The 15,673-nt window shown below is 45.2% G+C and overlaps 1 long non-coding RNA gene across 4 annotated transcripts in view; it reads right to left on the reverse strand.

Moving 5' to 3' along the window:
• LOC147259354 (uncharacterized) overlaps positions 1–15,673 on the reverse strand; it is a 63,751-nt gene that overhangs the window by 18,436 nt on the left and 29,642 nt on the right. For all 4 annotated transcript variants that reach the window (XR_015117232.1, XR_015117233.1, XR_015117231.1 and 1 more), the window contains 3 exons: positions 8,927–9,037; positions 7,173–7,238; positions 6,987–7,069 (listed from right to left, as the gene is read on the reverse strand). This is a non-coding gene — a long non-coding RNA (uncharacterized LOC147259354). The remainder of the gene's footprint in view (positions 1–6,986; positions 7,070–7,172; positions 7,239–8,926; positions 9,038–15,673) is intronic.

Genomic DNA, 15,673 nt, shown 5'->3' on the forward strand with positions numbered 1-15,673 from the left:
GTTCCAAAACAGAGCCCTGATCAAAAAGTACCTTAGGAAAGTTTGAAATCAGCTTCTTTAAAAGTTCATTTTCGCAATTGTTGAATGCCCCACATGATCATCCTCCCTGACTTTGGTCCTACAGGGCCTCAAGCTATATTGTCTGGTGTTGTATACGCCACAGCCTCCTCCTGATTAAGTATGGATGCGACATCCGGCTGCAGGCCCAGCGAGGAGCGTGGCTGTCCCACTTCCCACTGGCTTTTTGGACATGAAAATCAAGCAAAGAGGCTGCGGTGCTAAACTTGGCACGCCTGTTAATCCTCTGCTAACGGTTCCTGTCCCTCTCACCCTCAAGCGACAGCGTGTTGACAGCAGCCCCCACCCCCCTTATTTCTCCCTCCCCCATTCATCGCTCCATCGGCCCCTCCAGCACCCCCCACCCACCTGTCTCATGTCACATTGCTTCCCTCTCATCCACTCCAGCAATTTCCTGTTGCCCAGATCGTGTTACAAGTTCCAAAATTGCACAGGCACACACTCATACACATGTACACACTGGCCACAAGTTCACCCTAACACACACACACACACACACACACACACACACACACGCTCTCTCTCTTGCATGCAAGCCCTGCTATCATTTCAGCTGCCAATCCTTGCAATCTCATCGCCTACAAAATCACACTTTGCAACTCTCTCTCTGTCTCTCTCTCTCTCAAAAACACACACACACACACACACACACACACACACACACACACACACACACACACACGTTCTCTCTGAACAGATTATTAATCCCACACAGGGAACAGGCTGTGACACAAAACCTCATCGGAAGCAACAGATGGACTAGCTCATAAAAAACAACAAAACCCCTAAACACTTCCTGTCTGTGGATTCCTGTCTGGATTTGTGAGTGTATGCAAATCATGCCCAGACTGACACACACACACACACACACACACACACACACACACACACACACACACACACACACACACACACACACACACACACACAAGCCTAATGGCTCAAAACATTTCTCATGAATGTTGGTGAGGATCAGATATACCGTGACCTGGAACAGCTATTCGAAGGCAGCTGGACTTGCTTGAAGGTCTTGAAGACATATTCTGTCCTGTTTCAAACTCCCTCATTATAGAACTTAGGGTGCATTCACACTTGGCCTGGTTGCCTTAAACTGTCCCTCTGCTGCTCTGTGCTCACACTCCGCTACCCTGGTGTGCTTACGTCATCAAAGCGCTGTAATACCGAAAGAACGTGAACCTGAAGTTGACAGGTTTGCACTGCTGCAGCACAGCTGTCAATACGAGCTAGGCTAATGTTATGGTCTCCAGTCCTCTGTCGCGTGTTCCAGTGGAGCAGATTCAGAATCGGGAAAACTGTTTGTTTGCCTGTTTTTGTGATCGGCAGTTTGCACGTGGTGTTTTATTTTGAAAATTGATTGACTCACGCAGATTGATGCGTATGCCTATCCTCGCTGCATATTCCTTGCGAAAAAGCAACGTGCAAAGACAGCGACGCTTCTGGTGTAAACCAAATGACTGATTAGAGCGGCCATGACTGCGGCGCCGCTCGATCAAAAGAACAATAGAAGTACAATGGAAAGACAACAAAAGTGGACAGTAGCACACAGTTGCTTATGTTGTGTCCTTCCTCGCCTGCATTCATTCATCATAATTCCATAAAAGATGTCCAACCAAGACCCTAATGAGCCTGTAAGAAGTAACGGTGACCTCGGGTGAGGGCAAGTGCACCATGGCACCATGCATGAGTTACATAGCTCGTCTATTTTGGTGATGCCAACAATCCTGTGAAGTATTCTGTTTGCTGGGATGATGAAGTGAGGAAGCGCTACTTCCTCCCACTGTCTCTCTTATTAGCTCTCTTCCTCGTGTTCTGGTGCTGAAGTGGCACAGTTGTGTCAGCAGTATTACTCATAGCGGGGCTGGATACACCAGGCAGGGAGGCCTGGAACAGCCTTAATCACCCAGTTCCACTTCCTGTTCCTCCACGATGTGCCAGTGACCTGCCGTGGGTGGACGCTGATGACAGGCAGCGACTACAGAGAACCGGGGGGGAGACACTCGGCTAGGATGTCATTACAGTTCACTAATTTTAGGGGGAGTAGACAAGGAGGAAATGTGCAGACGTCTGGAGTAACTTGAAGAGGTGTTCACCTTTAGAGATTCATATAAGAGACAGAAACCCCAGAAAAACAAACAGATTCGTCTGAATCCAGCACATCTTTCAAACCGGACGGGTTTATTACACTAGAGTGAAAAACGTTCCGATCTCAAGACCCGTACTAGGATCCAGACTTGATAGATCAGCTTGACCCTTAGCGGGGAAATCAACAAATGAGATGATCGATCGGGACATCCAATAATCAGTTAGGGCTTAGACGATAAAATACGGAATAATTTACCGGCAAATCACATTCTTGAAGTGATTCAAAACAAGAATACACAACCCACAGTTTCAAGGTTTTCCATGCTAAAAGAATAATTGGACCATTAAGTGAGTAATCAGCAGTGCTGGTGACCAGTAACGTGAGTCGTAACTTGAGAATACAGTCAGCAACTACAGCGAAGGCGTTTGTCTTTCTCCAGGATCAAACAGACCACGGCCCTGGCACATGGTGTACGCGTGTCGTATGTGAGCGTGTGAGAGACTCACTCACCAGTACTTTTTCACGATGATTAATTCAGTAAAAATGAGGGTTTCCATGGAGACACAGCGAAAACAAACATGAAGACATGGGAAAAGTATGAAAACCATTTTGCTCAACCAGCTAAATATTACGGCGCAACCTTCAGTGTTAAATCACTGTTGAGTCATGGAGGATTATTATTCTTATTCTTATTATCTTTTAAAAAAAAATGTGGATCCAATTGTAACCTTGGTTGCCTGAGACACTCTGTTATTGTTATGGTCTGGATAGTCCAGCGTGTTCATGTTCCCGGACCAGTTCCTGTTTTTATGAAAATAGCCTGGTCACATGATCACCGCTGTCAACTTTCTGGATGTTTCACCAGGTGCTGCAGGCCACAAGGACACAAACAGTAAACCAGGGGAGGAAGCACAAATAACCCTGAATGGTCGAGAAGGTGAGAGGGAAGTAGTCTCAAAAGAAAATGAAGAGGCATATTTTAAATGTTGAACTGTGTAATGCACAAGGTTACACCCCATTTGCATCCACACTGCCAACTCTAAAAACGTGGTAGTCGTTGTAGTATCAACTAGAGGGAACTCAGGGAGTGTGTGCCTCTGCTAGGATGACCTCATTAACCCCAGTAACCCAATTAGTTTATTGCATTTTATTTTGAAAGCATGTAGGAGCCAGTGTTGGCTTTTTTTCAGCCTGCGGATGGAAATCTTCCAGTTGGAGGGAAATTAATCAAAAACTGTGTCTGTGGGACGGTGTAACAGTCCCCCAACCCCCTGAATCATAGCGGGCTTTACTTGTTGATACATCTCAGAATGACAGACTGACACCAGACAGGTGTTGGACGCAACCAACACTACGCTGGAAGCGTAAATGAGACGTGAACGCCAAGAGACGGAGCGAAAAATTTGCATGAGTTTTGAAGGCCCGAGAACTGGTCTGTGCGGGTGTGCCTGTGTGTGTGTGTCTGTGCGTGTGTGCGTGTGTGTGCGTGTGGGCTGAATGTGCTGTTTGCTCACTCTCTCATTTTGTCAACGGCTTTTAAATGATAATGACTATTTATACTCCTTGAGTGTGGCTGCGTGGGCTCGAAGGAGACAGTGCAGATGATTCACAGCCATTAGAGATCGCCTTTTGCCAACCATCATTTCTCGTTTGTATGTCTCTCTCTCTCTCTCTCTCTCGCTCTCTGCCTTTGTGTCGATCGCTCTATTTCCATCTGCTTTCCACCACGGATCATTGCAGTCGCTTCAGGTAGACGCTTGTGTGGGTGGAGGGACACGATGACTCAAAGTGTATGAAGCAGCCAAAGATAGTTTTTGACAGAGAAGTTTAGCAATTCTTCATTCTGTCTGGTGACAAATAACAGGGGCAGGTCACTTCTTCTTCAGTCTGAAGTGACTCAACAGCGAGAACACACTGTTTTTCTTTTTAAAGATCGAAGGCAAATTATTTCACGTAATCCAAAAAAATAACAACCAAAAAAAGCAAAAAAACAATCAGTATTGTTACATAAGAAAGAGGTGACACAGCAAATAAGCTGTAATATTGTTAGCTGGATGTGGAGAACAGTAGGACTGGCGGTTGTATGCTAGCTAAAATCAACCCATCCATCTTCAGCATCTTATCTGAGGGCCGGGAGGTAGCAGCTACAGCAGGGAACCCAAACTTCCCTTTCCCAGGCCACATGGACCAGCTCTGACTGGGGGGGGGGTCTGAGGGGATCTCAAGCCAGTGGGTCTAATCCCACCAACTGTGAGCCAAAAAAACCGTTCCATTAAGCTGAGCAAACACAGGTTGATTTAACTCCTGTGGTTGAATTCCAGCCATCACTGTATGTATGTCTGTCTGTCAGTTTTCTCCTTGGGCCGCGATCGGTCCTGACACTCTCCAGGACCCGGGGTGGGGGGTGGGTGAGGGTCGTACGGCTCAAAAATCGGACCGATTAAAAACAGACGAACAACTGTATGCACAAGAATGTCATGAGCAGAGCATGACATCATCTCACATTTTGAAATGGATGAAACATTTGAAACAAGCAGGATGAAGCCACAGCCTACGTACATGACCTACATACGGCCAACAATGGTGGTTAAAACACAGAAAATATTTCGGAGTTGGAGCTGATGAATGTTGAAGGTACGTTTGCTTTCTCATCTTTTAACTGCGATGAACAGACCTCTAAATGTTGGACTGTCGAACCTAAACCCGCTGCCCTTTCTCCTGCTGTGATTGGTCCTGTGTGTTTTTGAATGTAAGAATGAAGCAGGTTGGCTTTCAGCTAAAAATAGTGTGTCCTGCATTCGCAGGGCTAAAATCAGCAATCTTCCAATCACACAGCTGCTCCTCCAACCATACATGTCTGAATGCCTGTAATGGTAAAAGCCTATTATAGCATAAACCTTGTAATGTTTGTCCCATTACTTCGCCCGTATCTGGGACAGCTCGCAGTTGCACGTGCGGCGCTTGACAGTCAGCTACATCAGCACCCTGCAAATCCATCTGATTCGCACATGGATCACAGTGGGAGGTGGTTGATGAGAGGGTTGCAGGGATGGGGAAGGTGGGTGTTACAAAGCATTTCCACCATCTTATAAAGAGGCATTTCCAGTGATGAGAGCAGTCAAAACTATTTCTGTCACCGGCAGCGAAGCTTGTCAGATGACATTGTAGTGGGATTGCTGGGGTAGCAGCAGGGTTCTGGCAAAGCGGGGCTGTCCTTCCAAGAAAAACAAGAGGATATGACGTAAATGCAAGCTCAGAAAACAACTCTGCGAATGTCTGAGATGCTCTCTAGTCATGTCAGGATACAGACAGACTGTTGCAAAAACACCAAACGTGATCTTTTCCTCGACCTATCAGATCGAAACGACATCATTAGCCACTTTTACACAGAGACTCTTCAATTGTGCTGTAAATCTCGACTCTTACACGAAACTGAAGAACGCTGGTGTGACGCCGACACAGCGTTTGAATGCAACGTCCTGGCTCACCACAACAGATGGGGACCCTGTAAATTTCACTGTCAATGTTTTGGGCTGGGCAACGGTTCTGACTTTGATTCTGCGCTGTTACTTCCTCCACTGGTGGATCAGCGCAACCATCCGTTCTCCTATTCTGACTGTGATACGGTGACTCACAAGAAAGACGAGCCTCATCATGACATAGTCTTCTTCAAGTTTCAAATCTACAACTAAAATCTGGAATACTGCCCTTGGAAGCCTTAAATGGCTCAACAATAATCAGTGCAATATTGAAAGATTGAGTTTGAATAAATGAACTCAGATAAAATAAAAATCCAAGGTACAGGAGCTTCGTGTGAAGGACTGCCGGCATTCAATGCAGGAAATGAAGTCACAAAAGAGTGCGTGTTCTTCGCTAGTCGTGAGGTACAGGAAACGTTGATGACTTGCATTCGCCTGGTGCGAAGGACTGGATGACCTCAGGTTCAACAGAAGAACCAGCAACGCACGAGTTAAACTTGAAGGTGAAATAGTTTGATAAAATGTCTTTGTGCAAGAGCAAAGTCAAGATCAGACTGGCTCGCTGTGGAACATGCGTGGGCTGAATGGCTGTGATAGAGAACGCTGCATAATACTGTACGCACACACACACACACACACACACACACACACACACACACACACACACACACACACACACTCACTGGAGGAGAGCAAAACACTGAGTACCAAAACAAAGCTCTCCATTCTGACTTCCTCCTACACTAGACATTCCCGTCCCAGCATTCCAGAGAGCGTGGGCGGGGTCAGGAGTCCCAACATCACATGTGATTTTAGCAGCAAGTTTATGAAAGCCACACATCTACAGTCAGTTACATCACCCAGCAGACATTGATTCATTTTTGTTTGTTTACCTTATTTTTCAGTTTGGTTAGCTATGATTTTTAAAAAAAAAAAAAATCTTGGTACAACAGGGTTTGCAGGATCGTCAGTTGCTCCATCTAAAGTTTATCTGTTTATTTTTGCATTTTCACTTCCTGGATTAACGCTGCGGTAGAACCTATGGAGCACGCTCACTAACACCAGGACAGTTTTCTGGATGGTGGCACAAGCCGGAGTGATTCCATTCTAAACTGTATTAACCTCATTGTGTTTGTCCAACTTCTAAATGTATGATTTGTGTCCGACTGGCACTTTTAAATCTACTTAAAAAGACAATTTAAAACACAAAAATTCAACTTTTTCTCACGTCACCTAAACCTACCGACTATTCCATGGGTGCACTGATTGCTTTCACAAGCTACGACACGGATGTTTCATGAGCATACGTGGCCTTACAACATTACCTTGTGTGTACAGTCCTTGTATCCACGTCTACACTGTTCCTGGCTGCCTGTGCCGCGTTGCTTTCCCACTAAGGGTAAAAACTCTGCATGTTGTCAAGAACACATGAAAAACAGCGATTTAATGAAAACAAATTACAAACTACTCCCCATTGTTTTTAAAGCAGCCTTCAATGAAACCCATCTCACCTGTTATGCTTCCTTGTGCTCAGTCTAGAAGAAGGCCCGCGGCGAGTACACACAGCAGCCATCCCCCTATTAGAGGAGAGGAGGAAGTCCATTAACAAACAGCGGGGGCCACACCGGCTGGCAGAGCCCTGGCACTTGATGAAGACTGGAGGCTCAGCAGCCGACGGAGGCTTGTAAATATTTTAGTGTGTCTAATGTGATGTTTTTCCCCAGCTGTGCCCCCCCACCCCACCCCCCTTGGCTCTCGTCTTTTCTCCTCACCTCCTTTTTGATTATTGATTCCCAAAGGAAAAAGGTCACGGGTCAGTAGAGATCAGAAGATGTTCAGGTTTGTTGCAAACATACCACACACACACACACACACACACACACACACACACACACACACACACACACACACAGATTCTAGATCAGCCAGACTTGCTGGCTCTGGAGTTTCAGCACCTTTGACCTTCTGGTTTTCTTTGTAAACTGGGCGAAGTGTGACAGTGGTGAACTGTGGGCCTCTGTCTGTCTGACTGACAATTGGGTGAAATGTTAGAGGAGGAAGTGTTCTGAAATCAATATCCTCTTTGTGTCAATGAGGCTTAGTTTCCGCCAGAAGACATATGAACCCACCACGCAGAGGTATAAGCAGATTTAGCAAAGCACTTCTTCCCGATAATCTAGATAATTATGACTTGATACATTTCGGAAGCATTAACATTGTACCTGATAGCCCTGACGATGTTTCCTCATGAACCTGTGAAAGTACACACCTCAGCCCTGTTTCATGACTCATCCATCACTGTCACTTGCTCTGCTGATTTTAACCCCTTAGGCTCTCATGACTGAAATCGGCACATGTTGCTTCTTGAGACTAATGGACTAAACATTAACTAAATAAAGACATAAATAAATTGGCGGCAAATTTGAAAACACATCGTCTGAAAGTATCGATCAGACATTAAAATTTTTTTGATCAATGTTGGAACTCAGAAGTTGCAAGCATACAACAGTATTCTTTCTCCGTGCCAACCTCTTTAAGAGCTCGTCATGACACCAAATCTGCTCTTTTTAATGACCTTTTAAATGCTCCTGACTCCAGGGATTCTTGTGCTTTTTGATCCAGTAACGGCAGTCGTAGACCCAAGGATCCACGATGACTGCTTGGAGCCTCTTGTTAGTCTTGAAGGTATCGTACATTTTTTTCTGTTGGCACCAGGTACTTTGTGGGGTCCCTCAAGGGTCTATTGTTGGTCCTCCCCTCTACTCTCCAAGCCAATGCTTAGACAATGTGGCATCAACTTGCTCTCCTGCTCTCTTTCCCCCCCACTGGTCAAAGCAGACGGCCGTCCCCACTGATCCTGGATCTGCTCGAAGTTCCTGCCTATTAAAGGAAGGTTTTCATCGCTGATGTTGCAGGATGTGCTTGCTGATAGAGAATTGTTGGGTGTAGATTCATTGAAGGAGTGAGGTGCTGGACCTGCTCGACTTGTTGAGTGTCATGAGAGAACTTTTGTTGTGATTTAGTACTGTACAAATAAATTGACTTGACTTGACTCCTTCTCTGCAGATGACACTTGAATTTACGTGCCTTTGGAACACAGTCATGCCAGCTCTTTAAAATCTTTGGAGTACATCCGGATATCATAGACTCAGGATTAGGTAGTAAAAACTGTACTTAGTGGAGCAGCTTCTTATAAAAACCTACAATGCAGAGAGCACAGAAATACCCATTACATATAAAACCAAGGAGATTACATTGTGTATACCTTTGATGCAGGTGGAGCCAGATAGGAAGGCCCTCAGGTATCTGCTCCATCTTCCTGGAACATGATTCAAACTAAAGTGCCACTGGAGTGAACGTTGCTGAATCTGAAACCCTAATGAAACAAAAGGAAACAGAGTCAGTAAGGAAGTGTCTTTATTTGGGATTATCTCACGTCTCCCTGATTCTCACCCTTTCGTTTCATGATCCCTCTGATAGGCCAGGTTTCTCATGTAAAAGATGATTTTTTTAAACTCAAAGTGACTGACCTGGTTAAATAAAGGTTAAAAACTGCATAGAATTGCACATGCAGCATAAATACTTTACACACTGATAGCCTGGCTGGCATCACGAGCTCAGGCCGCCCCCCCACCTTGACTGGGTTTTCTGTGTCCAGATTATATACATGATCAATGCTGCTTTCCGTGCTCACATTGCACTGCATTTTTTGAACATGTTATCACGAATATAGACATTTTACAACATATGGTAAAATGTTTTCCACTTGTTTTCCGCATTACCACAAAGTACAACATGTGGAAATATTTTCCATGTTACCACAGGTTTATACATGTGCTCTGCATGTCGATGGAAAACAGGAGAGCTCATGAGGATTTTCAGTGAGGGAGAAAGTTTCGCTCCTCTTGGACAATTTCACCACCGTCAAACAATAACCGAACCACTCCACCACCGTGAGTCCAACCTGGCGACCCAGACCTTGTTCCTATAGCTGTCTGCTGCAGATCGTTTGGACTATAACCGCTGACCATTAATAATAGCTCTCCGCAGCTAAATGTCTCATGAAGTATTTTGCATTTAAAAGTGCGATTAGACATCTGGGGGAGTCTGATGCCGTCACGGACTCACAGCAGCTATATGAAACTAAAGTATGCAGCAGAAGGGAAGTAAGTGGGTTGAGCCATCTGGTAAATCAGGACAGAGCACTGGCTCCACTTCATGTGTTCATCCATTCACTCTGAAACACTGCATATCCTGGTGAGCGAGTTTGACCCCCCCCCCTCCTACAGGTGGGCCTGGTGTCTGTCTATGAAACACATTCGCTGGGGTCATTGTGGGAGGAAAATAGCAAATACAGCAGGAAAACACTGTCATGACAACAGACACTAAAATAAACCATAATGGTGCTGTGTGTGTGTGTGTGTGTGTGTGTGTTCATACAACTGCAATGGTCATTACCACCAAACCTCACAAGGCTGCTTGTTACATTTCTCCCACCCATGAATCCTGGAGACCAACACTAAACCGTTTATCCTTGTACGTCATTTTCAAAACGATAGAAATGTTTTATATATCAGTAAAATGTAAGAAGACGACCTGAAAAACAGCCTTGAATCAGTCACGTGGTGAGTTCTGGAGCCCTCTTCCTGAGGGGGAAGACAAACCCTCCCAAGAAGAGAGAAATATCTTATCATGATGAGGATCTTTGCACACACATCTCTGCTATGTTGAATGACCTTAATTATGAAACTCTATAATCCCCCCCCAAAGACAAACGTTACAATGAATGTGTTGTTTTTTTTGTGTGTGTACAGAATCACGTTCAGTGGTGGGAAAATATGTAAAAAATATTCAAGGCTAATGTTAAAAGAATAAACCATTGTCAGTGGAATTATATCTTGCTCGTGTTTGCAAGAGCACGTGTTTTCCCCGGCGTTGAACGCCGCTCGTCCTCCTGGCCTGCTGGGCTAAGCTGCGCCTAATCTAAGGTCTAAATGAACAACCTCCAACTGCTCTATTAAGACAGAAAGTGGGCTGTTTTTTAAATGAAGACAGCCATTTTAGATATTCAAATCAAAACAATGCCTTTTCTACACCCATCCTGCATAATTAATGATAATGTTTGTCAAGCTGTGAACCAGCTGTTGCATTCCTTTCCCCTGAGAGCACATGGAACTTGGGTTTAGTAGCCCACCACTTCCTGAAAGCACTGAAACTTGAGTTCCGGAACTGACCCTCAAAACGCCTGGAGGACAGTGGAAACAGGAGAAGAGCCCCTAATAATGGTTTGAGTTACAGTCATTAAGGCCTGTAATTGGTCCTAACAAACACAGAAGTACAAGAGCACATACAGGAACATCCAACCCCCCCTTGCCTCCCATGCAAGAATGCAGACGGCCCCCACAAAGTTAAGTGCCACCTGCCTGGCCCTGACCTCTCCTCTCCTCCTTTACAATGGAGAGGGAGTGTTAAATTGCCTTGACCCCTCATTCAACTCCTCCAGAGTGATGGTCAGGAGTGAGATGGATAGGATGGCGGGCGAGTCGACAGACTGACGGCTGAACACAGTTCAGTTTACATGGTGGTTCCCTCCGGTCAAGGAAGCTGGTTAGTGAACATGAGCCGCGTCACCCTGCTGTCACTGCTTTTATGATGAAGGAAACTAAATACCAGAGGTTGAACTGCTGTTTGAAGTCCTATAGCGTTGAAGATGAAGGCGATGTGATGCGTGTGTGATTCTGTATCACATTCAAATATGTTTATATTCTCCAAACTGAGGTTTCTGATAGTACTGCTGTCGTAGAATCTGTACTGAATATCAAGTGTCAAATTAGCATCAATATTATGCTCCAACAATACCAAGAACCAACGTACAGAACCCAATCAAACCCCAGTCCAGTTTGTCATGAGTGAGTTGAGCAGCAAAGTCAGTTGAAATTACTTGATTTTACGCGAAAACGGAACCTCCTACTAACGTGTCACTGTGGCTCTGCACACATACTGCCCACTTCCTTGGGTGTTACTTTATTCACGATATGCACAATTCTCTCTGGTGTGCTTAAAGGCTTTTCCTCCCGTTTTTTTTTAAATATTTATTTAAAATGACGTAGGAGACCAGTGTAGAGGGGAAAGTGGGGTAACACCTGTTTAAGTAATCCAGGACAACACCCACGGCTTCCCAGAAACGCCAAAATATCATCCCATACTTTCCTCTCTTTTTTTCCACCCCTCTGCTCCTCTGCCGCTGCACTGCTCACCCTTTTGGCTGGATAATAGAGAGCTTAAAGCAGCAGCTGCAATTTAACTGCCCCAGGAGGGGGCATCCATGGGGGCGGGGTCACCAGAGAAAGGGGCAATGAAAAGGAAATAAGGACCTGAAAATACATTCTTTCCAAATAGGAAGGGGGGGAAAGTGTGTGAGCCAAAAGGTCGCTGAGGTCACATCTCACCTGCAAAGTTACCCCACCCAGTGAGGACAGCATTAATCACGGCGTGTGAAGAACAGGCAGGGGCCTCGGGGGGGGGGCTTTCAAATACGTTACATTCACAAGTTAGGAAATAATTGCATATAGCATGTGGTGGTGGTGGTGGTCGTGAAGTATTTTTACTTGATGAAACCAAACATTTAGAGATGAGTTTCTCTTTCTCTTGAATCATCCCGACAATGACATTAATGTAACAACGTCCTCGGCAGTTTGTCAGTATTTTCCCCCTTTTTTTTTGCCCTCCGACCAAAGTGTGTTTGCACAGTGACAACAGTGACAACACAAACAAGCCAGAAACATATAGTTTCTCTGTCATTTCCTGAAATAGTCAATGCAGTTTTAAATAAACTGTCCTAAAACAGGGTTCAATTGTGCGTGAGCTGAGGACTACTTTTAACCCTGGATAAATACATACTCAGTCCTCTAGCATGTACTAACGGCGGCCTGACATGGAAACATTGACCATGGGGGCTGTTTTGCAGGCTTTTGGACAAGTGTATGGAACGCTGCTTATCCCATCATCTTCTGATGGAAACACAGCTAGTGTGCGTTAACATTTCACGCGACATGTCCAAAGTTTAAGTGAAGAATAGGTGATGAATGGAGGAGGCATCAGGGTTTGGATTCAAAGACTGTACCTTTTTGTTCTGGCTTGTTGGTTTATTTGATTTGTTGAAGTAAAAAAAAAAAAAAATAAAAAAAAATCGCCACTCACATTCTTTTCTTGCTGATGGATCATCAGAACTTGCTGTGTGTGGCTGGTTTACCGCACAGGAAGCTTTGTGAGACTCTGATATTGGCCTGAATAGCATCTCTGGAAATGTTGCATCTGTGAGATAGGTGCACTTTGTATAACCCGACCTCCGGGCTAACCGCAGGCCATCGATCTGCACAAAGGCCTTATGGGATCCCAAGGGATGGCTGAGCCATGGAGAATGGATGAAAGGGCGGAGGAAGGACAGGCGGTGGTGTAACAGACGAGAGCCCCCACCTCCAATGAACAGCAGATTTCATGCTGTCTGAGAAGACTAGGGCGACAGCGTGAGGAAACACTCGGAGCATGTGAATGTGTGTAACCCTGAGTGTGTGGGAGTAACTGGAAGTGTCGGGCAAAGCCATTGAAAGGTGTCAAATGTTTTTGTGTGAAGTGGAGGAGGGATTAGCAGCAGGACAATGTAGGGCAGTAATCCTTGTTTTTCCACTCCTTCCTCCTCTCTCCATCGTCCCTTCCCTGCTACTCCTCGTCTTTCCGCTGCTGTTTTTTTGTACATACAACCGGGAGAAAGTTAAATTACACTGAGACAAACAGAGCTGATCAGAGAATGGGAGGCACTTGTTACTGAAAAGATAAGTTGCTGAGCTGTTGAAGACGTAACCCTCAAAGCTAAACTGCCAACCAGCTGCCGTTGAGAAGCTCTGGCCAACCCTCCCGTGTAGGTTTTGTAGTCTGTCTTTGTCTGGCACTGTTGGCACTAGCTGACCCTTGCTAGCACCCTTTTAGCCATTGGAACATGACAAAACAGGAGCAGACGGGGAGAAACGTGACTGGCTGCTCTTTCCATTTGCTCTGTTTATTAACTTTCTCGGGAGGTTTCAACTGACTCTTTAGAATGAAAATTTACAGAGCAAAGTACGTCACCCTTGTGCCTCAAGCTGGCACCGGACATCAATTCAACATCAGGAAGACACAGACAAAGGAAAAATTATTTTGTTGTTGGTAAAAAAGCAAAATTATTCTGAAAAGATCCGATTTCATGTTTTCAAGTGTGAAAGAACATCTAAAAACCCTTAAATCCAAAACAAATAAATTACAAACAGAGTTACCAAACACTTGGGCCTCCCTTACCATGCATCTAAGAAATTGGATCTGAATGTGTTATTTTAAACATGTCTCGGGTGCATTCACACCTGTATTGCGTGCCGTCCACCTGTGACTGGATCACCAACGCACATTTCTGCCAGGTTTCAACAGGAACTTCTCCCTTCCTGCCTGATTCGAGCGCCAACTTGTGAAATAACGCAGGAGAAATTGCTGCCACAGGTCTGATGTTTGCAGAGAAGTAACACCCAGGTGCTGATGAGTGTGCCAGGTCAAATGGTGTGGAAACGTATCACCTTCCAGTGTGAAAACCCCCTCCAAGGGTGTGGTGGTGGAAAGGTCAAAGGTCAGGGGCTTGTTGTAGGAGAATATCTTTCCTGTGGTGGTGCATTCAGACAGCTACTGGCGGGAGGGGCAAGGTCACTGTGGAGTTAAAAGGTCAGTGAAGGTCAGTTGAAACTGGAAGAGCTTGTGTATGTGTGTGTGTGTGTGTGTGTGTGTGTGTGTGCGTGTGAGAGAGAGAGAGAGAGAGAGAGAGAGAGAAAGAGGAGGGGATGGGCAAATAAGGGTGGTGGCTGCTTTGTTGTGACTGGAGGAAGCTGATGGGGTTTTGTTTTAAGGCTCGTTTCAGTTGCATGGGCAGTGTTACACAGAGGCAACTCCTTGTCTACTGGCAGTGGGAACCAGATCAGAAGGCTTTTAATAGCAGGTTTACTGGGGTGTATATGCAGTGACAAGTGAGTATGAGTGTATGAGTGTTGGAGTAAAATGAAGTATTCTTAAGGTTAGTGTGACTTTGTGGTTGTTGATGGAATTTCAGTTCTTACTCAGTCCTGATCTTATCGGGCTTCTTTCACTGCCGTGGTAGTTGAAACGTTGCAGAATTCTTTGTCGTATCTGATCAACAATAGCCTGTGGTCTACTTAACCCTACCTGGCCACGTCCACCAAACTGTTTCACCTGAGATACTCTCGTCCCCGACTCAGTGATTCGCCTAAAGCAGCTGTGGTGACGGAGTGAACTCCCCTGGACCCTTGTTCTTCTTAAGAGTTTACATACCGTCACACCAAGTATAGCCCCTCCTGCTGTTATTACATCTGTCCACATTCTTGTCACGATTAGCCACGGCCTGTCACCTCCCTATTGTGTAACTCAAGGAAGTGCACGGTTAATGTTGTGAATGTGTGTCAAAACAGACTGGCAGGTTGTACTCAATGTACTTTCTAGTCTCTGCAGAGGAAGATAACATCGCATGACAGTCACGCTCAGTTCTTTGACTTTACACAACAGTTGCCTGTGTCAAGAATGATGATGACGATGAGGATTACAGGGTTACTGGGATCCTGGTTAGATGTTGCAGGCTTACTACTGCAGTTTACTGTCTGAAATGAAACAATTTGTTACTTTTTTGTCATTTATTTGTGAATGTATTTCACAGAATTAGGACCTGAAACTGTGGCTGTTTTCAAAACCTGCCAGCTTAAGCCTGCGCTATACTTTCTGCATTTTGAGGGTCTGCTGTGTTCATCATCACCGTGGGCATTCAGTGTGGACATCCAAGAAACATTTGTTGAGGCGGTGCAGACTCATCCACACACAAGTGCACCAACTGTGCATGTGCTGGAAAACCAATCGCGTAAGGCAGGAATCTTAACGCAAGCAAGAAAGCAGTTTAACGTCTGGTTCCCTCGTTCCCTCATCTTTGCTT

Source organism: Aulostomus chinensis, chromosome 7 (assembly GCF_037954235.1).
Source record: "Aulostomus chinensis isolate RoL2024-O1b breed Wild chromosome 7, RoL_Achi_v1.0, whole genome shotgun sequence".
Lineage (NCBI taxonomy): Eukaryota > Metazoa > Chordata > Actinopteri > Syngnathiformes > Aulostomidae > Aulostomus > Aulostomus chinensis.